A 24,336-nucleotide genomic window follows, 5' to 3' on the forward strand; every position below is an offset into this window, starting at 1 on the left:
ATATACAAGATCTTGTAGTAGCTCACAGCGAAAAAAAAGTAACAATGAATATATATATGTTCATGTATAACTGAAAAATTGTGTTCTACACTGGAATTTGACACAACATTGTAAAATGACTATAACTCAATAAAAAATGTGAAAGAAAGAAAGAAAGAGAGAGAAAGAGAGAAAGAAAGAAAGGTCTTGAGCTCAGAAATGATTTAAGGGGAATTATTGGGGGAGCTGTGAGTACTCTGTGTTCAGTGGAATTGGTCAATAGGTGTAAGGATGAGGGCCTGAATAACCACAAGTGCATATAGTGCCACTTCAGCAATCTAAATTGCCCAACTGTGCAAATTCTAATTTAAAAAAGAACATTTTGCATAATTAAAAAGAAAATTCCATAAAGAAGACTTTCCAGATTCCCTGTGGAAAAAAAAAAAAAAGTTCCTTCTCATTCAAGAGGCCAACATTAGTCCAGGGTGCCTGTTCTGTTTCTATTCCTGTAAATAAAGATATTTACTTTTTTTTTTCTGCTGTTGAACACATCGAAAGCTCAGTTGAGAGAAGTAAGTCTTGAGGAGTCATCTGTGGTAATTTTTTAAAATGAGGTATAGTTGATGTGCTCCATCCAGTACTACGTAAGTTTCAGGTGTACAACACAGTGATGTATGATTTTTTAAGGTTACACTCCATTTATAGTTATTATACAATACTGACTATGTTCCTTGTGCTGTCCAGTATAGCTTTGTTGCTTATGTATTTTATACACAGTAGTCTGTACCCCTTAATCCTCTACCTATACCTTTTCCCTCTCCCCACTGGTAACCTAGTCTGTTCTCTAAAAGGTATGTTCTTTTAAATGAGAAGTTCAATGGATTGTGCCATCGTGGGCCTAGCAATATTCAGGGAGTCTTTAAATCTGGATTCTGCTGCCATTTTCCTACCTGAACTTCTTTCATGTGACATTTGGAAAATCTTCAGTTCTTTCCTTGCATTGGTGTCTATATTTGTCAAATGGAGATCATGGCTTCTGCCTGCTCACAGGAGTGGTATGAAGAGGAACGAGAAAATAATAGGGAAGCGCTGAGGTTCTGAAGCATCTTAATCCAATGATTCCATGTGGACACCGTGGATTACCCTTGTATCTCATCACATCCAAACATATTTTCTTGTGGTGATTAACTGCAGGGTAACCTGTAACCTAATTTGGACATATTTTATTACAAATAGCAAGACAGAATGAAGAGTACCTCTTTATTCATCTAGATGTGTGGGATGGGAAGGTGATGAGGGGGCAATCTCTGGTAATCATCTGTTGTTCTATTTGTGAACATTTCATCCCAGCCTGTTAGTTCCTGGAAGTCCAAATCGCTTTCACCTCTCCTAGAGCAACATCTGTTGTACGGGCCGAGTGCAACTGAGAAAATTCTGACACCCCTAGTCCTTTAACTACTTTGTTGACTGAAGCTTTAATTATTTCAACTAAGTCTGTTGCTGGTCAATACAGATTTTTTTGTTTTTATCTTAAAAATATTGGCCATGTCTCCATAAATACAATGAAAGATTTCTTTCTTTTCTTTTCTTTTCTTTTAAGGCCATGGGCACAACACTGAAAAGGAATAATTCACTAAAAGGAAATAATTCTTTTATAATGTTCACTCAACTGGAACTAAACTCACCTTCATGAGAAACAGACCGTAATTTCTATCCACGTGCACAACAGAAGAAGCCAGAACCCAGTCAGAGTGAAGACGTGCAATGTAACAGTGTAATATAACACAGCTATGACATTATAAAAAGGATAAAAATCATACTTATTAAGTAATTCCATCAGGATTAGCATTAACAGTAATCTGGGCAGGAGTTTTTAATACCCAAATAGTTGGCTCTCTGAAGTTGTCAAGCAAGAGAGAGCTGTGTATTACAGGCAGATTTACAGCCATCTCCTGGGCATTAAGACCAAAATTCCTGCTAAAATATTTATGTGTCATTTTATCAGATCAGATTTTTAATTCACAGCATACTTCCATCCTTGACTAGAGTTCAAGAAAGGCCCTTTTTGGGTAAACAGTAAATATTTTCCTATCTATCTTGAAGATTAAAAAAAAATTTTTACATTGTATTTATTTTCTTTGGAAGATAATACAGAAGGCATTTGAATTTGACTTGCTTGATTTAACTACACTAAATTACAATAAACATTTCTTTCATAAATTAAAAATTATTTATGTTGTTTAAAAGGCCTCAAGTTGGTGAGGAAATGACCTGCTAGGGAAAAAGAAGTAAGTGCATGATTTGAGCAAATGTGACAGTTTTGAAACAGCAGAAACCTATGATGTTAGATGGACAGGAGCACATGGTATTGCCTGGGTTTTCTTATGCCATTTTCTACACTGCAGGGAAGCCAATGCATTAGCAGTCTGGTGGACACGATTTACCAATGTCTTTAAAATAAGCTCCACTGTGAGAAGGAGAAAGGGGGTGAACTTGTCTCTCCATGTGAACTGATAATTGTAAACCTGGAAATCTGGCCTTCAAAACTGATCCATCTTGGATCACTTAAGTCCTTTTTATACTGGGAAAACCTTTCCAACCTCTCAAACTTCATTGTAATGGTATCTGTTTGTTGTGCTGAAACTTTGAACTTGTGATCCATCCAGATATCTAAAATATGAGATGAGCTCTAAACAAGCCTATTTTCCATGTCACATATATTTTGGATATTTTCTAGCTCTGTTTGCCATTGATTAGTAAGACAGTTTGTATTTGACCTAGGACATGGTCTCATCACAGCCCCATTTTCATGTCTGTCTTGATCAGGGCTAGAATTGAGATTTCAGCATTTGGATTATCAAAATCACCTCTTCCCTGCCAGAAAAAAAAAAAAAAAAAAAAGAAGAAGAAGAAGAAAAGAAAAAAGAAGAAAGGAAGAAAAGGAAAAGAGAGCATTTTGAGAACAGCACCATGTCTTGGAGCTCAACCCCCATAAACTTACATTTGAAAAAATGGCACCAGCAGTATCACTAGTATTTTCAATAGCATTAAATTTGTCTAAAACAACACGGAATTTGATAGCACAAATATTTCTCAATTCAATAATGTATGTTTTCTCAATTCCTGTTTTTAACAGGTGTCATGATCAGGATTTTCTTGGATAAGACAGAAGTTTCAATTCTGCTTTTAATGTAAATTTATCAAATGTTTTTCTATATTCTTAATTCAATAAAGGTTGTTTAAGTGCCAGGCACTGTTACAAGGCCTGAGGATTGAGTGATAAATCACACCCCTTGCCCTGATGGAACTTACACTCTAACAGGGGAGACAGGCAATAACCAAGGAAGCTAACAAATAGAGAACACGCCTCCTGTAATCGTGCCTGGAGCACTGAGTGTGATAAAGACAAGAGGCCGTGATGGAGGAGGGAGGAGTTGTCTGTTTTAGGTCGGGCCATCAGGGAAGGCTATTCTAGAAGGTAAACTTTAATGAAGTGAGGGAAGGAGTCAAGCAAGACATACGCAGAATGTTCCAGGAAAAGGGAAAAACAATTATACAGGACCTGGAATACAACCTTACTTGGCATCATAAAGGAAAAGCAGAAAGGCCAGTGTAGCTGGAGCACAGCAAGGGAAACAATGGTCGGAAACACGATCGGAGAAGTCGCCAGGGACCACATGGTGCAGGGCCTTGAGGTCATGGTAAGGCGTCTGGATTTTATTCTAAGGGTCCTGAAATGTCACGGATGCATCCCGCCCAGAGTGGTATGGCTTGATCTACATCAAAATACTCACTGTGCCTGCAGTGATGGAGTTACTGCTTGGAACAGGGAGAGCAGTCAGATGCTGTCGTGGGGGTCCAGGCCGAAGGAGGAGGTGGCCTGGGCCAACATGGCTGCAGGAGAGAGAGGAGAAGCTGTTGGATGCAGGCTACATTGTGATGAGACACCCTATAGGATGTGCAAATGAACTGTGTGCAGGTTATGAGGGAAGGAGAGGCATCAAGGATCATTCTAGTTTTTAGGCCTGAACAACTTACTCTGAAGAGGAAAATGTAAGAGGGTGGAAAGAAATCAAGAGTTCTTTGGATGTGTGAAGTGTGAGATTCTTCCTCCGCACTGACGAAGAGAAGTAAACTTGGCAGTTGGTGCATGCATTTCCTACTGCTGTGCTACAACGTACCACATATTTAGCAGCTTAGGACAACACCCATTGATTATCTCTCAGTTTCTGTACATCAGAATTCCAGTTACGGGTTAGCGGGGTCACTGGCTCAGGGGCTCACCAGGATGAAATCAAAGTGGCGGCCAGGGCTGTGATTCTCATCTGAGGCCTGGGATCCTCTTCCAAGCTCACTGGTTGTTGGCAGAATCCATTTCCTTGCAGCTGTAGGACCGAGGCCTCCGTTTTCTTGCCGGCTGTCAGCCAGGGACTGCTCTCAGCTCCCAGCGCCTGCTCTCAGTCCTCGCCATGTGGCTCCCATGGGCGAGCAGCACCATTGCTGTTCACTTTCTTCCAGGCCAGCAGGAGTGCACCTCGTTGACGCTTCACCTTCTTTTAAAGGCTCCCCTGATTAGGTCAGGCCCATTTGAGATAATTTCCTTTTTGATTATTTCAAAGGTAACCGATTAGTGTCCTAATAACAGGAGTGATATGACATCATAGTCACGAAATCTACCCACACTCGAGGAGGAGATTACACAGGGTGTGTACACCAGGGGGCAGGAAGCTTGGGGTGACCTTAGAGTCCTGCCTGCCACAGCTGGATGCATAATGGCGATATGAGCCTGGAGCTCAGAGGCAGTTCAAGGCTATTAGAGCCATGGGATTAGATAAGGTCACCTAGAAACTACAGATGACCAAAAAGTGATATTAATATAAAAATTATTATATCTAATATTTGCTAAGTGCATTCTACATGCCAGGTGCCATCTAAGTGTTTTACATATATCCCTCATTTAACAATGCCATGAGATACCTACCATCCTCATTTCACAAATAAGGATACTGAGGCATAGAGAAGTTAATTCACTTGCCTGAACTCATGCTTCTATTTCAGTAGTGGAGCCAGAATTTGAACCCAGGCAATCCGGTTCCAGAATCTATGCTTTAGTCACTACTTAATATTGCATCTCCTATCAGAAGAGATGAGGGCACAGGACTGAGACCTGAAGCTCCAATCTTTACATCTAGAAATAAGGGAGCTAGTAAAGGAAATGGTGATGGGGCAGCCCTGAAGGTAGAAGAGGAAATCAGGGGCCCATGGCTTCCTAAAAGCCAAATGTAGAAAGCACCATGAGAAGAAGAGAATGATCAGCTGGGTCAAATATTAATATTTGGGGGAAAATCTCCCATGCTCACATTCATAAAGGTGCACCAAAACGACCACATCATTTATGCATTCACTTGGTAAATACATTATCTGTTTACTATGTGCCAGGGAGTATAGCAGGGACCAAAACAGGCAAGTCCTCTCCTTGTGGGGTTTACATGGTAAATGGGGAAAAGGGGATTGCCAAAAGCATGTAAATAAATGCTTAAATAATCTCAGTTCATAGCACTAGGACAAAAATAAAACTGAGTTCAGCATCAGAGATAAGTCAGAATGAACTCATTAACATTTGCTTCCTTCCCTCTTTGAATTAATCTGCCAGGGCTATCACAACCAAATACCACATCCTACTGGGTGGCTTAAACAACACCAATTTCTTTTCTTGCAGTTCTGGAGACTAGAAGTCCATCATCAAGGTGCTGTCAGGGTTGGTCTCTGGTGAGAGCTCTCTTTCTTGCTCATGGATGACTATGTTCTTGCTCTGTCCTCACGTGGTCTCTCCTCTGCGTGTGCACAAGGAAAGAAAGAGGGCACTGGTGTTTTATTCTATTCTAATAAGGACACCAATCTATCAGATTAGGGCTCCACACTTCTGAACTCATTTCACCTAATTACATCCCTGAAGGCTCTGTCTCCAAATATAGTCATATTGAGGGTTAGAGCGTCAACACAGGAATCTTGGAGAGCAGGATACAGAATTCAGCCCATAACATTCTTTGACCCCTAAAAGAACTTCTCAGCATAGAGGGGGAAAGGAGAAAGTGAGCCTTTACATAGGAACACTAGAGAAAAATAGCAAAAACACAGAGTCCTATTTCTTTTATAATAGTGAAGAATATGATTGGTTATGAGCCCTGTTTACACTCTGAGCTCCATTTCCATTGCTAGCATGGGAATGCTTTTATTCCTGACGATGGAGAGAGGAGGAGAGCCATTAAGGTGCTCTGATCTCAGGATGAGATATCTAAAGAAAAATAGGACATCCCACCATGGGGAGCTAATCTCCTTCCTTTCATAGCTTTTATATCTTATTGCACCAAAAGGCCTCCCTTCATTCTCAAACTTGAACTGAGTAACAAAGAGCCCTCTTAAGGATGTGGGCTCCAGACTTAGATTCTGATATTTTCGCAGATCACTGCAGTAAACTCCTTTTTCACTGAAGTCAGTGATGAACATCTTTGTTCTTTGCAATTTAAAAAGCCCAACTAAACCAAAGTGTTCAACAATCTTTTAATAAATAAATATAAATATTATAAATAACATTTGAGAGTGAATGGATGCAGTTAACAATTTTCCAAAGAATTTCCTAAGTATACTAACATTCCACTGTGATATCCTCTTTATTGATAGTTTTCTTAGTAAAGCCTTTCTTTATAACTAACACAGAAAGTCAATTGCCAAATTATCATTAGTTTTGAGTGTGGTATAGTATGAATTATTGAGGTTTTATTATGTTTTCAAACACCACTCAACTTCTGCTGATATATTCACTAGATGTTAAAAGCATACTTGGATATGAAAAGGAGTGAAGTTAGACCCTTACCTCACACCAAATACAAAACTTGACTCAAAATGAACAAAAGAGCTAAATCTAAGAGATAATAGTACACGAGTCTTAGAAAAAAATGTAGGTGTAAACCTTTGTGATGTTGATTTAGTGAATAGTTTCTTAGATATGACAACTAAGCCACAAGAAATCACAGGAAAACCTAGATACACTGGACTATCATCAAAATGAAAAAATTCTGTGCTTCAAAGGATGCCATTAAAAAAGTGAAAAGGAAACTCATAGATTGGGAGAAAGTATTTTAGAATCATATCTCTGATAAGGAACATGTATCCAGAATATATAAAAAAAAAATCTTACAACTAAAAAAATAAAAGGACAAATAACCCAATTTTTCAAATGGGCAAAAGATACAAATAGACATTTCTCCAAAGAAGATAACCAAATGGCTAATAAGTACATGGAAAGATGCACAACATCATTTAGTCACCAGAGAGATCAAAATCAAAATCACAATGAGATGCCATTTCACACACACTAGGATGGCTAAAATAAAAAAGACAGACAATAACAAGTGTTGGTGAAGATGTGGAAAAAACTGAACCTTCATGCATTGTGAGACTGTAAAAGGGTGAAGCTACTTTAGAAAGCAGTTTGGCAGTTCCTCAAAAAGTTAAAAATAGAGTTACCATTTGACCTACTAATTTCACTCCTTGGTACATACCCAAGAGAACTGAAAACATGTCCACACATACCTGGACATAGTAATGGGTTGACATAATTACTTGGTCATATTTTAAACATTATACTGACCTTTTGTTACTCATTTAATTACTCAAAAATCATTAATTAAGACACTTCTATTATAGTCCATCACCTAGGTACAGGGAATAGAGAACTGAACACGACACAGCGCCCTCAAGGAAAGAATAGACAAGTAGGGCTAACAGAAACATTAATGTATGGTTATAGTAGTATATGATGCATGTCATAAACCACAATAGGGATACGTACAGAGGACCAGCTAAGATCTGACCTATAACAAAAGGGTATCTTGAAATTAACTTCTTTGCCTTCCCTGCTTTACTCTTTAGAGATCAAGGAGACAAACATCAGGAAACTGAAGAGACAGAAGAGAAAAGGGAGCCAAGGAGCCTGGTTTTCCTAGATCTAGACCATCAATAATTGGTCACCATGAGGACTGCAGACAGGCTGCTGTTTATGGGCCAAGTGACCATGTTGGCTACTTCCGCCTTACAGAATAGTACAGCTTTTCAAGCAGTTTAACCCAATGAGCTTCACTTTCTGACCTGATGTGAATTCGTATGTTGTCATCAAAACCATCATCCCGTGATTGCCTTGCAGTCATCAAACGTGAACAGTTAACAAAATAGGTGCAACATTTTCATCGAAGCAGCATGGACATGTGTCTGTGGGTGGTACTGAAGGCAACGCTAGATGTTCACCAAAACCCCCTAAAATCTCGCCTGTTTATCATCATCCATCTAGAAGTCCCAGTAACACCACCAGGTCTGTCAGACGTACCTAATTCACTGCTTCATTCCCACAAGGCTACCTAAGTCTGAACTGAGTCTGAGAGAAACCAGTGAAGTGACCACAGCCTCTTTAGAAAGCAGGTCCTGTAACCAGGGGGCAGCTCTACCCATACACTGTGGTTGCATATGTTTTCAGAGGAACACTGGCAATTAACAAATATCTGCCAGTAAAAATTACTCTGAAGTGGTTGGCAACTTTAACTAGAGTTATTTCCCCATTTATTTAACCTTAAAAACATTTCCAAAGATTTAAGCTATTTCCTGTGCTTCATGGTATGGCTTCCCACACCCCAACGACTTTACATCATCGAAGGAGAATGCACCACGGGGAATGGTCAGAATCTAACGAAGAACAGTCTTATTTCAGCACAGTTGTATGGGTGGCTATTTTTTCTCCCTCCTCTCTTTATTTCATGTGCTAGAAGAGCAGCCCTTAGATGGCCTGGTTCCAAGCAGATACATTTCCAACAGAGCAGCCAGGCATCTAGGTAAGGCAAATGCCTTCTCCTAAATGCCAGTGGTTCACGTTGGGCTGTATCACTCCAGGACCATCCTCTTGGCTGCAGCTGATTGCATGCCACCGGCAAAAACGGTGTACATCAGATTCAAAAACAAACACTGGGACATTTCTGGATTAAAAGCTATTAAGAATGTGCATAATTGCCTCTTTGTTTATAAAAGTTTTTGCTAATCTTTTGTGACCCGCTTGCCTTGGCCTGAATGATCTTACCAGAGCTGCATTCCTGAAGTTTTCCTAAGATAATTTTTTGGTCCATTTTGTCTTTAAGTTTCCTCTCCCCAATTCTAATGGAAAGGCAAAGGGAGCTGCTCCAGCTAACAATCCCCGGCACGACAAAGGATCCTCTTAAGGAAGAAAATAGGATTGTCACCTGTTTCCAGAAACAACATTCAAATCCAATGGCTCAGCCCAAAGGGAATGCCTGCAGTATCTACAACAGTACAAAAAAAAAAATTACAATCATTTCATGCACACAATATTAGAAACACAAAAGCAAAGACGCCTTCCCGACACAACTTGCCAGAGCACCTGTAAGCCAGCTGCCTTGTGCCAAGTCACTAAAGTACATGTGGTCCTACAACAACGTTATACACGTTCTCATATTTATTCCATCCTCCTGGGAAAACAAACAAGAATACTTCCACTGAGATTTTACCCTACAACATTACCCTTCATTACAGAGTTATATGGCATCATCTGTGTTGTGGGGACACTCTGGGATTTTTTTTTTTTTTGGTTATTGTAACATTTTGTGTATATAAACACTTTACGATCAGAAAGAAAATAATCTGAGTAGATGTTTACAAATTATATTCAAGTGCCCTCTATCTTTTTGGTACAGTGGCAGATTTCATAGACTACTGGATTATAAACATTTTTAAGTACAAGGATTTAAATTATAAACTGCTTCCTTATGGAATTCCGGTCAAGATGGTGGAGTGGTAGGACCACAAGCTCACCTCTCCTCGAGACTACAATGAAACCACAATTGAATGCTAAACAACCATCGAAGAAAGACTGGAACCTAGCAAAAAAGATCTTCTGCAACTGGAAACATAAAGAGGGAACCACAGTAGGATGGTAGGAGGGGCGTGCTCATGATATAATTGGGCCCCATACCCCCCAGGTGGACGACCCACAAGCTGATGATTTGTCAACTTGCAAAGGCCCCCCCACAGGAGTAAGAGTTCTAAGCCCCATGTCAGGCTCCCCAGCTTGGATCCCGGCATCGGGAAGAGAAGGAGACCCAGGGCATCTGGTTTTGAAGGCCAGGGGGGCTTGGCTCCAGGACCCCCATGGGACTGAGGGGAATGGAGACTCCAATCACTTGAGAAGCATACACGGAAACTCACATGCACCAGGTCCAAGGGCAGAGGCAGTGATTTCATAGGAACCTGGGCCAGACTTGCCTGCTGGATTTGGAGGGTGTCCTGGGGACATGGGGGATGGCTACAGCTCACTCAGGGGACATAAAAGCTGGTGGCAGACATTCAGGGAGTGTTCATCTACATGAGCTTTCCTGGAGGCTGACATCTTGATTGGATCATTAGCACCAAGACCTACCCCCACCCAACAGCCTGTAGGGAAGCCTCAGGCCAAACAATATACAGGGTGGGAGCATAGCCACACCCATCATCAGGCTTCTTAAGCCACAAAGGCCTCTAGACACAGCCCTACCCACCAGAGGTCCAGGACCAAGCTTCACCCAGCATTGGGCAGGCACTGGCTCCTCCTGCCAGGAAACCTGCATAAGCCTCTAGTCCAGCCCCATCCACCAGGAGCAGATAGTAGAAATAAGAAAACAATAATCCCAAAGCCTGTGGAAGGAATCCACAACACATAGAAAGATAGACAATATGAGGCGGTAAAGGAATAGCTCCCAGGCCAAGGCACAAGATAAAATCCCAGAAGAAGACATAAGTGAGAGGAGATAGGTGATTTATCTGAGAAAGAGTTTGAAGTAATGATGGCCAAGATGTTCAGAGAACTCAAGAGGAGTATAGATGCACTGAGTGAAGTTTTTAGCAGAGTTGGAAAATATAAAGAATACCCAAACAGAGTTGAAGGATAAAATCACTGAAATGAACAATACATTAGAAGGAACCAAGAATAGACTAAATGAGGCAGAAGAACAGATCAGTGGGCTAGGAGACAGATTAGTGGAAATCACTAATTCAGAACAGAAAAAAAGCATAAAGAATAAAAAGGAATGAAGATAGTCTAAGAGAACTCAGGGACAACATGAAGCGCTCTAATATTTGCTTTATAGGAGTCCCAGAAAGAGAAGAGAGAGAGAAAGGACCTGAGAAGATTTTTGGAGAGAGAACAACAGAAAACTTCCCCAACTTGGGAAAGGAAATAGTCAACCCAAGTCCTGGAAGCGCTGAGAGTACCACACAGGATCAACCCAAAGAGGAACACACCAACGCACATAGTCCTCTAATTGACAACAATTAAGGAATAAGGAGAAAATATTAAAATTAGCAAGAGAAACGCGATGAATAACATACAATGGAACTCCCATAAGGTTATCAACTGATTTTTCAGCAGAAACTCTACAGGCCAGAAGGGAGTGACACGGAATATTTAAAGTGATGCAAGGGGGAAACTTACAACAAAGAATACTCTATCCAGCAAGGCTCTCGTTCATACTTGATGGAGAAATCAAAAGCTTCCCAGATAAACAAAAGCTAAAAGATTTCAACACCAGCAAACCAGCATTACAACAAATGTTAAAAGACCTTCTCTAGTCATCAAACCGTAAGAAAAGAGAACAAAAAGAAGAAAGAGAAAAAAAAAAAAAGAGAGAGAGCGAGAGACCTACAATAGATTGCTTTGGCTGTTCGGGGTCTTTCATGGTTCCTTATACATTTTAGAATTGTTTGTTCTAGTTCTGTGAGGAATGTCGTGAGTGTTTTGATGGGGGTTGCTTTGGATCTATGGATTGCTTTGGGTAGTTTGGCCATTTTGATAGTGTTAAGTCTTCCAATCCAAGAGCACAAGAAATCTTTCCATTTCTTTGTGTCATTTTGGTTTTCAGAGTATAGGTAACCTCCTTAGTTAAGTTTATTTCTAGGTGTTTTGTTGTTTTTGATGGAATGGAAATGTTTCTGCCAGTTATAAAATTCTGGTTTTTGAAGTGGAAAAAAAAGTGAATGAAGGGCCACAAATGGCAAAATATCTTTCTTTTTTATGGGTGAGTTGTATTCCATTACACACACACACACACACACACACACACACACACACACACACACACACTGCATCTCCATTATCTATTCAACTATTGATGTGTACTTAGGATGCTTCCATATCTTGGCAATTATAAATAATGTTGCTGTTAACAGCAGGGTGTATGTATATTTTTTGAGTTAATTCTCATTTTGTGGTTGGCTTTATTCCTTTGATAACTATGTAAGTTTAAAAAGCTAAAGTTCTAAACCTTCTTAGAAACAATGGAAATACATATATTTAAATTAAAAAATTTATGTGCAGTTAAAAAAAAGATCTATTAAACCATGAAAGACATAGAAGAAACTTAAAAAGACATATTACTAAATGAAAGAAGCCAATCTGAAAAGGCTACAAACTACAATTCTAACCAAATGACATTCTGAAAATGGCACAGCCACAGAAACAATAAAAAGATGGTGATTTCCAAGGGTTTGGGGAGAGGGAGGCGGGGAGGAATGAATAGATGGAGCACAAGGGATTTTTAGGGCAATGAAATTATTCAGTATGATACTATAGTGGCTACATGTCATTATGCATTTGTTAAAACCCATAGAATGTACAACATCAAGAGTAAACCCTAATGTAAACTGTGGACTTTGGTTGATAATAATGTGCCCATGTTGGTTCATCAGTTGTACCAAATATGCCACACTGATGAGGGATGTTGAGGGTAGGGGAGTATGTATGTGTGGGTGGGAAAGGCTATGTGGGAACTCCATATTTTCTGCTCAATTCTGCTGTAAACCTGAAACTGCTCTAAAAAATAAAGTCTATCAAAAAAATTAAAATAAATAAAATAAATAAATAAACTGCTTCCTTATTAAATATAGGGTATTGTATTCAAGTATCTATGGCTAACCAATAAAACAATTCCATCCGGCTGTATATCACAGCCAACATTAAGCATCCTCCCAGGTATATAGGCATTTATAGTTAAAAACAAAGTTCTATAAACTTGTATGTTCTGTCATTATTAAATGCTTATCCCTCTACCACCTTGTTTGGTTAGCCCTGTAAACAGGAAGCTCAAGTTCTTAGTCTACCAGCACTTCAGGGGAGGGAAAGTGTCCTATGTCAGGTCAGTCCTCCCTTCTTTCTAAGGGGAAGCCTAGAATAAACCACAGATTTCCTGCTGCTATCACAGGGTTGAGGTTCTGTTGATTTGGTTACAAGATAGTAAAGAAATTAGTGACTCTGCAAGCTATTAACCCAGACAAAACGATGGCTTTAGACTCCCAATTCCAGTATTTCCCAAGAGAGGCTACTCTAAAGCACATTCATTTCAAAGAAGGTATGAAAGCGACTTTGAAAGAAAAAGTCAACTTTTATGAGGAAGCAATCATATTCTTTAACATTTTTGTTACAGACCTGAAACATTTCTAAAGACTTCTTTTGTATAATTGAGTGTATAACCTCCACTTGTACTTCTGTGTTTGCTGCTAAATTATACAAAAATTGACCATGCACTTAATATTTCTACCTGATACTTTCGTTTTTCTATATGGTGGTTAAATTTATCATTTAGCTAATCATTTGTCAAATAGTTGTTTTGTACTCAGAAACAAATATCATCAGGAGAGAGTGGATTCCAAGAGCCTTGGCCCTGTAAACAAGATCTCTCCGTGCATTAGTTGCAAGGGATTATGGCTTGCTCCCCCTGGGGATGGTAAGTTTGTATTTCTAGTTGTGTCTGAGAAGGTTGGCTTGTGGTAAGCAGGGGAAGCAATGGCACTGCACGTGGGGGCAGAAGGGTGTGCTGACCAGATAATCAAGGGATGCAATGACATTGACATCTTGGAGTGTGTGCGCAAATGCCACCCAGACCTCCCCTCTGCTGTCATTTTCTTGGCCCCTGGCCCTAACTTACTGGACAAGTGATAAGCACCTGACCTTAGCTAGGCCAAATCTATGCTGTCTCATGTAGGAATCTGAAATGAGAAACACAGAAACTGTTGGGTGGAAGGTGAGTCTCATTAATGGCAGAGCGCTAAAGGTGAACTGAAAAAATGGTCCAAAGAGAAAGGGGATATGAACAGCTAAGCTGAGGGAAGCAGAAGAGAGGCCCGTGGCTTGGAGAAGAAGAGAAGGAGGGCCATTTGGGTCTCTGGCAAGTTTGCCAATACTCAACCAGAACCCCAGGAGTCCTACCATTCTTCTGCTTTAGATCCCTCCACTCACGCTCAGTTTTGCTTAAGCTCATTTGCAAGGGTTTCTTCTGCTGACATCAGAAATATTGCTGCATGAGGCAGCACATTTTTCACTTCAGAATATATGTGGCTGGGAGTCATATTCAAACACTGTCACCCACAGATATTGAATGGCCTTGATCTGCTCTAACACCACCAGTCCAAACATGAGGATGGGTCCAGGGAGGCCCCTGCTTTGCCAGGCACTGACCCTGTATGCCAGGGCTGCATCATGGGGAGGAAACAGGTGGGGCTCTGGGTATTTGTTCAAGGTAATTTTGTCTTTGTGGGCTCTGCCCTCCATAAAACACCAAAATTAGATTTTATGGCTCTTTTGGTAATAAAGAGAAATGTAATCTTGGCTAGATCCATTTTTAAGTCACTATTATTATTATATTCATTTTTTTCTTCTGATTTTCAGAGAAATTAAAAGTAAGACATTTTTGTGGATCCATGAATGTGCCTTTGGTCCTGGTGCTGGGAGAGCAGCAGGGACTATTAACCAAATGGTCCAGAAGGGTTTCAGAGTGTCAGCTACAGGTACAGCACAACCACTGCAGAACCCCGCTGAATATCAGCCCTGCAGCCAAAGGCCACTGAATGTGTACTGTCAGAGAAAGGGCTTAATATATACAATTAAAATGCTTTAATTAGTTATACATGTTGCTCTCCATGTACAGTTAAAGAAGAAACCACAGTAATTGGTCTTTTCTGTTGCCACACAGGTGCATGTAAATGCACAGAGAATGGTTAAGAAGGACAGACAGAAAACTGGGTACACGGGTTCTCCCTTGGGAAAGGAGATGCAGGTCAGGGCTATCAAAGGAGGTCAAACAGAGACTTTTACTTTATCTGAGGGTATTAACTGCTTTAAAGAAGAATTTATTTCATGCATTACTTATGTAATAAACCATTAAACATTTAATTAGAGGCTAAATACGCCCTCTGGCCTAGGGAAGGCTAATGACAGGCCCAGAAGAGCTATCTTTAAGAACTGCAATGTTTCCAGCCTAACAGCTAAGCACAGGGCCCCTTGAGCCAGACTGAGCAGGCTCATGTCCAGCCCTGTCACTGACAAGTTCCTTGGACCCTCAGTGCCTCAGTTTCCTTAGCTCTAAAATGGAGGAAATAATTGTAACCTACCTTGTGGGATTACTGTTAGGATCAGATGAGTTAATTTGCAAAAACTAATATGCAAAACTCTTGGAATAGTGCCTGGTACATGTTATCCTATATATTTTAACTCATTGTTATGAGCGTTACCATCAGTTTTTAAATTTTTAACAAGTTCTCATAAATACTCCCTTCAGCAAATAGTACAGAAGTTGGAAAGCCCTCCGTGTCTATCAACAGACTCAGGGGGATTCAGTTCAAGCCAGTGGGTGAGGGGAAAAGGGAGGCTTTTCCCGGAGTGTCGTGTCACCCAAGGTTGAGTTGCTGAGGTGGGTGGAGAGGTCAACTCTCTGGGGTCCAGGGAACAGCTACGTGTTCACCTGCTTTCCATTTCAGAAAACAGAGGCAGATTTCATTCTGTCCAAACCAAAACACAGTAAGGCCCAGGTATGTGTCAGGCTCTATGATAGATGCCAAGGGTGTTAAGGAAGAATAAATACTACTTTTCCTAGAGGACCATATCCTTCTACATAGATGCTCAAAGGAGAATTCAAATCTCTTGCTCAGCTGACCCCCACCATGGCCTTAGGGCCCAAGCACCAACATGGTTTTGCCAGAAGGAATGCCTACTTTGCTGAGCTTTATTCTTTCCATCTAAAGAGGAAATGGCTCCTGCCTTCAGGGAGCTCACATTTTACTAGCAACCGACAATAAACTGGGCATCAGTTCACATGCAGATTAATCACAGTTGATGCTCAGCGGTATGGAATATCGAGGCTACTGTGATAAGGAGTGATGAGACAAGAGGACCCCTTTGGATAAAGCAGCTGAAGAAAGGGTCCCTGGGAAGGTGATAGCTAAGATCTGTCCAGTGCAGGAACGAGGATTCAGCTGTGCAGGGGGAAGAGTGCTCCAGTCAAAGCAAGTGAAAACTGTAAAGGCTGTGAAATGGAAATGACCTTGGTATGGTCAGGGAAATATCAGAAGCCAGTGCAGCTAAAAAGGTATAAGCCCAAGGGACGTACATTTACAGAGGGAAGCATGGCCAGATGACGTTGTTTCAAAGTGAAAACATGGACCTACTTAAACTAGCTAAGGGTTTTAAGATAAGAACAACAGGGTCTGGTGACACTTCCCTCTTCTCTATATTTGTGAGTCAGCAAATTCTTCATTAGGACACTTGTCTAAAGAGATGCTAGGAGACCACATGTTTCAAGGCAAAAATGGAGCAAAGAGAGGCACTCTACAGTTTACAAAATGCTTTTAGATGAGTTTGTCCTTTGGTCATAGTATAATTTTATTTGAACTACCAACAGTTTAAGGCATCATGATGGCCATTTTATGGATAAGGAAAAAAGAGATTCACAAAAGTTTGGAATCTTGTTTAAGGTGACAGAGTGAATGTGTGACCAAGCTGGCCCTGCAACCCAGGTCTTAAGGCTCTCGTCTTCTTTCTGATAAACTAGACCAAGAGGGACAGGACAGGGACACATGACGTCTTCCTCACGGTGGTCTCTATGGAAGACGTTAGGGCTGAGAGAGAGGAGAGGCTGTGTCCCTGAGCTGAAAAAATAAGTGCAGTTGAGAGATTTTCTGAGAATGTTTTACCTCAAATGGAAGGGAAAAAATTAGAAAACCACAATCCTCAGAGCCATGCCAAATTCAGTTAGGCCTGGTCTGATCAGCTGTGTAATTGCTGAAGCTGCAATCTACAGCCTCCTCCATGCTGTTCCAACTCACTCCTAAAAATGCAGAAAAGTTGGAGAGGATTTGTATCACATGTTCAATTGGGTCGTGTCTTCACTGTCTCCAGCATGTCATTTTATTTAGGACGTGCAAGAATTTGGCAAGTTTACCTAAATCAACACCAAAATCCAGGAGTTTGAATGTTGACATAAAAAATCTTTTTTTTTTTAAAAGGTTTCTTTTTTTTTTTTTTTCTTTTTGGTTGTTCTTCATTCAAGAAAAGTATTAGCAAGCAGTAACTGAGAGGCACCACCCATGTGAGGGCATGTGCAAAACATTTCAAGGCCCTATGCTCCTTTTCCAAATGACACGGATCTATAAGCTCTCAGGAGAGCTGATTAAAGACTGATGCCTAATAACATCATAGATCAGCAAGGAACCGAGTTCCTGGCATCTTTCCCCCATTGCTGGTATACTGGTTAGTAGTCATGCTGGTTAACCCATGTCTCATCAAAGCAAACTAAAATCCACAGTGAAAAGTTCTAAGACAGGAAAATCCAGCTAAATGCTGAATAGAGTACAGATAGGTGTCCCAAAATACTGATGAGCATCACCGATGGTTTGTAAAGTAATTTAGGGAGAGGGGCTATGTGAAACAATAATTTAATGGGTATGGGCGTATCTTAACGCATATTCAAAAATATATTGTTAGTATATATCAAACTTACGATTTTTAGAAACATATTTGCATTGGGAGAGGTTGAAGCCAGTAGCAACATGGTAATTCACCCAATGCTAACCCCCCAAATCATAGGTGTGGTGTCAGGTGATATGAAGTCATGGTTAAAAGTCACGATGGTGATGCCTGGTAACTGGGAAATATTGCAACACAAAAAGCACTGAATTAAGAACAGGTAAAACAGGCCAATTGAGAATGGTTAAGCAGTAATAATAATATCCTTGAAGATAGGGACAGGGTCTTCTTTAAAATTATACTTGTTTGCTATCACTGCTATATCAATAACTACAAACATAGTGGCTTAAAGCAACACAAATCTATTATCTTCCAATTGTAGAAATCAGAAGTCAGAAATGGGTCTTACAAGGCTAAAATCATGGTGCCAGTAAACTGTGTTTCTTCTGGAGGTTCTAAGGGACACTTTGTTCCTTGCCTTTTCCAGCTTCGAGAGAACACCTGCATTCCTTTGCTCATGGCTGCATCACTCTAACCTCTGGTTCTATCATTGCATCTCCCTCTCTGACTCTAGCTCTCCTACAGCCCTCTTTCACTTTTAAGGGACCCATGTGTTTACATTGGGTCCACTTGGATAACCCAGGAGACATTCCCTATCTCAAGAGCTAGAATTCAATCACAGCTGTAAAGCCTCTTTTGCCATGTGCAGTAACACATTCACAGGTTCTGTGGATACCTTTGAGGGGCCATTATTCTGCCTCCCACGAAAACCGTATCTCCAGGATATACCATATGCCTGAAACTGCACACTCAAAAAGTGTCTGTTAAATACATTTTAAATAATAACTTTGCTGATATAGGCGTCTAAGATATTTCAAGACTGCATTAGATACACTTCACGCTGTATGCCATTTAGCTGTCATCTAATGTAAATGAAGATGCTAAAGACTTTCAAGGTTAAATAACATGTAAAGGTCACAGAGGTGGTCAATGTAGAGTCAAGAAACAGACACAGGTCTGTAGTGATATTAGGGCCTTTGCTTTTGCCACTGCTTTATTCTATTTCATTTAACCTCTCTGAGCTTCATTTTCCTCATCAAGAAAAATAGAAGAATACAGTAGGTAATGTCTGAGGTCTCTTCCAGTTTGAGAAGCCATTTTTTCTCCACTCTGAAATAGGCTTTTAAAATATGAAACTGTGGGTCAATATTACCTCTAGGGTCACCCCCTGAGTTGCTAAAGTTATCACTTTTAATCGCAAGCAGAAATGAAACAATGGTGTGGTTTCCTTTGAATATGCCTGCTCCAAGTCCTTTCTAATTACTAAAATGTTATTAAAATTCAAAAACAATGGCTTTGTTTATATAAACCATATATGTCTTTTTTTTACAAACCCCTTTTCCCAAATTCCAACCTGATGCTCTCAAAAATGGCAGAATAAAATAGTTTAAAATTTTCATTGAAAAGTGCCTACTATAAAGTAGAATTCTAGTTAAGTAAATGCAGAATAAATGATAGAATTAGAAAATCATGATTTACCAATCCCAATGAAGCAATGTCAAATATTGTGAATAAATACCAAAACTATTAAATAAAAGGGAGTTTTTTGATTGGTGGAACTTATAACAGGGATTGGAATGTTCATACATGAATACAATGACCCATCTTAGCATTACTCTAAGTTGGAAAGCCAGACATTATTTGCCTTATGAAGTAATGCATCAGGAGTATACAATATATAATAATGAAATATTATTATCTAAAAAATTTCACCTGAATTTTTGAAACTCTATATCTAACCACAGCTCTCCAGGAACAGAAGGATGAGTTAAATAATAACACAAGGAAGGAATCAGCCAAATCCAGATTTTCAAAGTACAACTATTCAATTTAACTAAGAAGCCAATAGCATAAAAAAGGAAAAGAATGAATTACAAAAGAAAAGAGATGTTTACAGACAAAACCTTTGTAACATGTGATCTTCTTTAGATCCTGATTCAAATTAACTGTAAAAAGACTTATTTAAGACTCCCAGCCATGAAGGAGTAGCAAAGATTTGATTTACCTTGTTTGATTTCCCCAAACAGAAAACTAGAAAACAAGGGGTGGGGGTGGGAATGAAACAGCTGCCATTGGCCAACGTGCACAACAGGATTCTGATGAGACAAGAGAAACAAGAGATGATTCAAACAATCATGCTTATTTTCTGCCTGAAGGCACACTGCAGACCACAGGAGGGTAGGGCTCCAAGAAGAGCATAGAAGTCTTGCTAAGTTACGGAGACAGAGATCTGACTTCTGGAAGTTTGAGGTGACTGGCAGTTGCAAGCAAAGTTCTGGGAGAAGGGACCAATGCAGAAAAATAGCTTCAGATATCCTCATATGGGCCCCCTGGAGTCTCAGCTAACTATTAAGATCTGGTGCGTAGTGTGAAAATTCAGGAGGCTAAGCAAGCAGTGCCTCAGGAGTTACGGACTAAATAGTTCAGAGAGCTCACCCAGGACTGGGAGGTGTTCTGTTTCTCTGACCAACATAGGAAGTCTTGCTGATCACTTCAAGTGTTCAGGAGAAACCCCAGAAAGACTACATCTTAGAAGAGGGTTAAATAAAATATTCCTAAAGTATAAGATACTGTAGAATCACCCTAAGAAAAGTCTTTAAAAGTCTCAAGAGGATCAAAGTGAACAGCAAACTGAACTGAACACCAGAAGAAAGGCTAACACTCTTAAAGGATAACAATAAAATCCAGATCCTTGAGGATATAATATTCACAAAGTCCAGCATCTAACAAGAAAGTATTTGACATCTCAAGAAGAAGGAAAATGTGACCCATAACCAAGATAAAAATTTTTCAATAGAAATAGACAAACAGATGATAGAGATTATGAAACTGCAATCAAAGCCATTTAAAAATCTATTTTAGCTACATTCAAGTAATTAACAAAACACATGAACTTAGTGAGGATGTAAGTGAAAGATATAAAAATGAACCAAATGGAACTTCTGAATTAAAAAACACCACAAGATCTATATGAAAAGGATTAGACACTCCAAAGGGAAAGATTAGTGAAGACACAGTAATAGAAATTTTCTAAATGAGCAGAAAGAGAGAGAGAGAAAAAAAAAAAAACTTAATGTATCTCAGTGATCTGTGAGACACTACCAAGTGGTTTTTTAACATCTGCATATTTGGAGTTCCAGGAGGAGAGAGAAAAAACAGAATAAAAGTGTTAGAAAAAATAATGGCTGTGAATTTTCTGAATTTGATGATACACAAGCTCAATTAAACCAAAAAAGGATTTTAAAAAGAAGAAGAAAAACAAAAAAAAAATTCAAGGCACATGATAATAAAATGTATGAAGACACATTACTTAAGGAGAACTAGGATAAGAAATAGGGGGGAGGAGGGTGGGTAGGGACAGACTGGAGTTCGAGATTGGTAGATACTGACAGGTATATATAGAATAGATAAACAAGTTTGTACTGTATAGCACAGGGAAATATATTCAAGATCTTGTAGTAGCTCATGATGAAAAAGAATATGAAAATGAACATATGTATGTTCATGTATGACCAAAAAACTGTGCTGTACACCAGAAATTGACACAATATTGTAAACCGACTATAACTCAATTTTTAAAAAACAAAGAAAGAAATTACATTTCTCGTCATTACCTATGTGAGCCAGAAGACGATGGAACAGCATCTTTTCAAGCACTGAAGGAGCTAGTGTGGGCGTAGGGGACTCTTAACAACCTAAGATTCTAAATCCAGCAAAAACATCTTTCAAGAATGTAGAAAAAAAATTCAGGACTTTTTCAGAGAAACAAAAAGTCAGAAGTCATTTCCAGATGATCTAAATTATGCAATTTGTTGAAGGAAGTTCCTTGAGCAAGGAAAATGATACCAGATTGAAACTTGGACCTTCCAAAAGGAATGAAGCACACCAGCAATGGGAAGTCAATAGATAAATATTTTAAACTTTTCCATTTTTGTTTTAGTTAAGAGATAAAGCAAAACTAGCAACAATGTATTGTGGAGTTTATAACATATGTATGTTTAAAGCAAAAATAATAACAATACATTGTGGATTTAGAACACGGTATGAACACAACAGTGAAAGAACAGGGTAATAGAAATGAAAACAGATTATTGTAAGTTTCTTTAATTATCCATGTAACACTGTAATATTTCTTAAGGGAATGTGAAAATTTAAAGAATATTGTTCATCTATAGCAACCACTGAAAACTAAATCAATGAGATCTAACTAATAAGCTTTTAAGCCAGTAGTGGCCATAAAATGAAATCATGAACAATTCTCAGTTAATCCAAAAGAAGGAAGGGAAAATAAAAAACAAAGAAATGTGATAAATAAAAAACAAATACCAATATGGTTGATGTAAACCCAACCAGATCAATAATCACCTTAATTGTGAAGGATGTAAACTACAATAAAAGCAGACATTTTCATAATGATTAAAAAACCAAAAGAAACCATGTGTTGTCTACAAGAAAGAGATAAATCTTAATGTAAAAGGATGGAAAAAACAGGCCATAGAAACACTAATGATCATGATAGCAAACAGCTTATTGTGCCTTCTTTCTTGTTTTTTGTATGAGATGATGCTATGCAATAATTTCTGGAACAAAATGGATCTATCAAATGTGCATGTGACACCTTTAAAACTGAGGAATGTGAATGTCAGCAGGTATCAGACTGAGAGTACACAGGAGAGACAGGCAGAGGTTTTCAGCATCTCACCTGGTACGGCGTTCAAGCTAAATGAGCCTTTTGGTGAAGTTCAAAGCAGGGCCCATTGCCTGTTGCAGTTGGACTTGTCATCTGTTTATGAAGCATGTGCAGTTTCAGGCCCTCCTCCTCAGCCACAGAGAGCCTGTCCAAAAAGTGTTAACCAAGAATTAGAAAAAAGTAGGCCAGGGACGTTCTAAATAATGATTTCATTCTTTGGGTTTATCCTGGGTTTCCCTGAGTTTCCAGGGTAACCATTTATTGTAAAGTCTTGGCATCTTTTGGGTTAAGTTATAGGGAAAAATTCTATGAAAATTAGTGGAACAGAGCTGTTTTAAGGTCATTCAGTGTATCAAGCAGCCTAAGCCAAGGTCTGGCTCAGGGACCACAGCTAGCTCCTCAGCCCCCACCCTCCCTGTGATTCTCCTGGGATGGAGAGGCAACGGGATAGCAAAGCTTTCACCTAATCTCCAGAGTTATTTCACCACTGGGGACCAGCTAGTATGGAGAGGAATAGAGAGAATTTTCTTAAATTGAAGTATAGTCAGTTTACAATGCATCAGTTATTTCTGGTTTACAGCATAATGAACATTTTGTTTGCACGTCTTTACATTGATTCATATCACCTTAGCAAGGATCATAATGAAGACCTTCATCTGGAAATCTTTCTTAGAAACTCTGTAAGGAGTTTGGCCACCAGGAAAGTTGTGTGCATGAGAGCATCTAGTCCTCCTGGAAGAAAAGTGAAGGGAACTTCAGCAGAATTATTGATCCTGCTCATTCCACCCCCTCACTCCTTTCCCCACTCTTGAACAAAGAGTCGGGAAGACACTTCCCCGGGGAAATGAAGACTCTTGAACAAAGAAAGGCAGAGTAAATCTCTGCCAGCCCCTGTGAGGGAGGTCCTTGGGAAACAGACTATTGGCACTGAGGCATAAGGTTACTGAGTCCATCTTAGGACAGTCAATGGGAATTGGTTACTAGGTATCCCAGGCTGACACTGCACTATGATCCGACTCTGGGGAGCCTAGCATGAGCTCCTCAATAGCAAGAGAGACACAAGGACATCACCTACTTACAGATTTTCACCTTACAAACTTTCGAAATCATAAACATATTGATACCCCAAAGCAAAAGACTATGAACTCTACCTGCCACCAAGGATGCTGTCACTGGTCATGTTGGTCATTTTAGGCTCAATCATCCTTTGGTTTGTTGGTCCATACTCTGATTGCTTCTATTTCTGTTATTTTTGATAAGTGCTTAATTTTTGATGAGTACAAAGACATTGAGAACTTTGAAAGTGCCATTAATAAAAGGTTATGATGACAATGGAAGCACAGGTCAAAAAAATTTTTTAAATGGAAAGTGACAAGATGTCCACAGATCCATGGGATGAGTCGTTCATCAGTAGGAACAATTTTGAAGGACAAAGAGCAAATCATGTAAAGTGAAAACCTCTAGGTCTACACAAAGGACGGTAATCAGCAAGAGACAAGGAAAAGTAACTGATGAAATGGAATATTTAGCCTTCATATCAAAAGCCTATCAGACTAATATTAATTCAGGAGAAGGCCAGAAGGGTACTGGAGAACTAAACTATGAAAATTGGCTGCATAAACCTTTTTTCTCAATGTTTCCTATGGTTCCACTGTTTGGAGGCCCTTTCAAGTCTGTGCATCAGAGTGAGTGCTGACTAGACTGTCAGTGTGAATACTGCAGCTGCTAAGATATTCCTGATGTCACTTACAGAGGTCGCAGGGTAAGGTGAGGTAGGTAT

The 24,336-nt window shown here is 39.5% G+C and overlaps 1 long non-coding RNA gene across 1 annotated transcript; it reads right to left on the minus strand.

The window, feature by feature from the left end:
* Nucleotides 1-943: 943 nt before the first annotated feature.
* On the minus strand, nucleotides 944-22,825 carry LOC116663095. The gene is made up of 5 exons (XR_004319143.1): nucleotides 22,569-22,825; nucleotides 9,264-9,323; nucleotides 4,264-5,813; nucleotides 3,774-3,873; nucleotides 944-1,186 (listed from the first exon to the last, which is right to left on the minus strand). It is a non-coding gene; the product is annotated as an uncharacterized LOC116663095 (long non-coding RNA).
* Between the last annotated feature and the right edge of the window lie 1,511 nt (nucleotides 22,826-24,336).

The sequence above is a fragment of the Camelus ferus genome, chromosome 4, assembly GCF_009834535.1.
Source record: "Camelus ferus isolate YT-003-E chromosome 4, BCGSAC_Cfer_1.0, whole genome shotgun sequence".
Taxonomy (NCBI): domain Eukaryota; kingdom Metazoa; phylum Chordata; class Mammalia; order Artiodactyla; family Camelidae; genus Camelus; species Camelus ferus.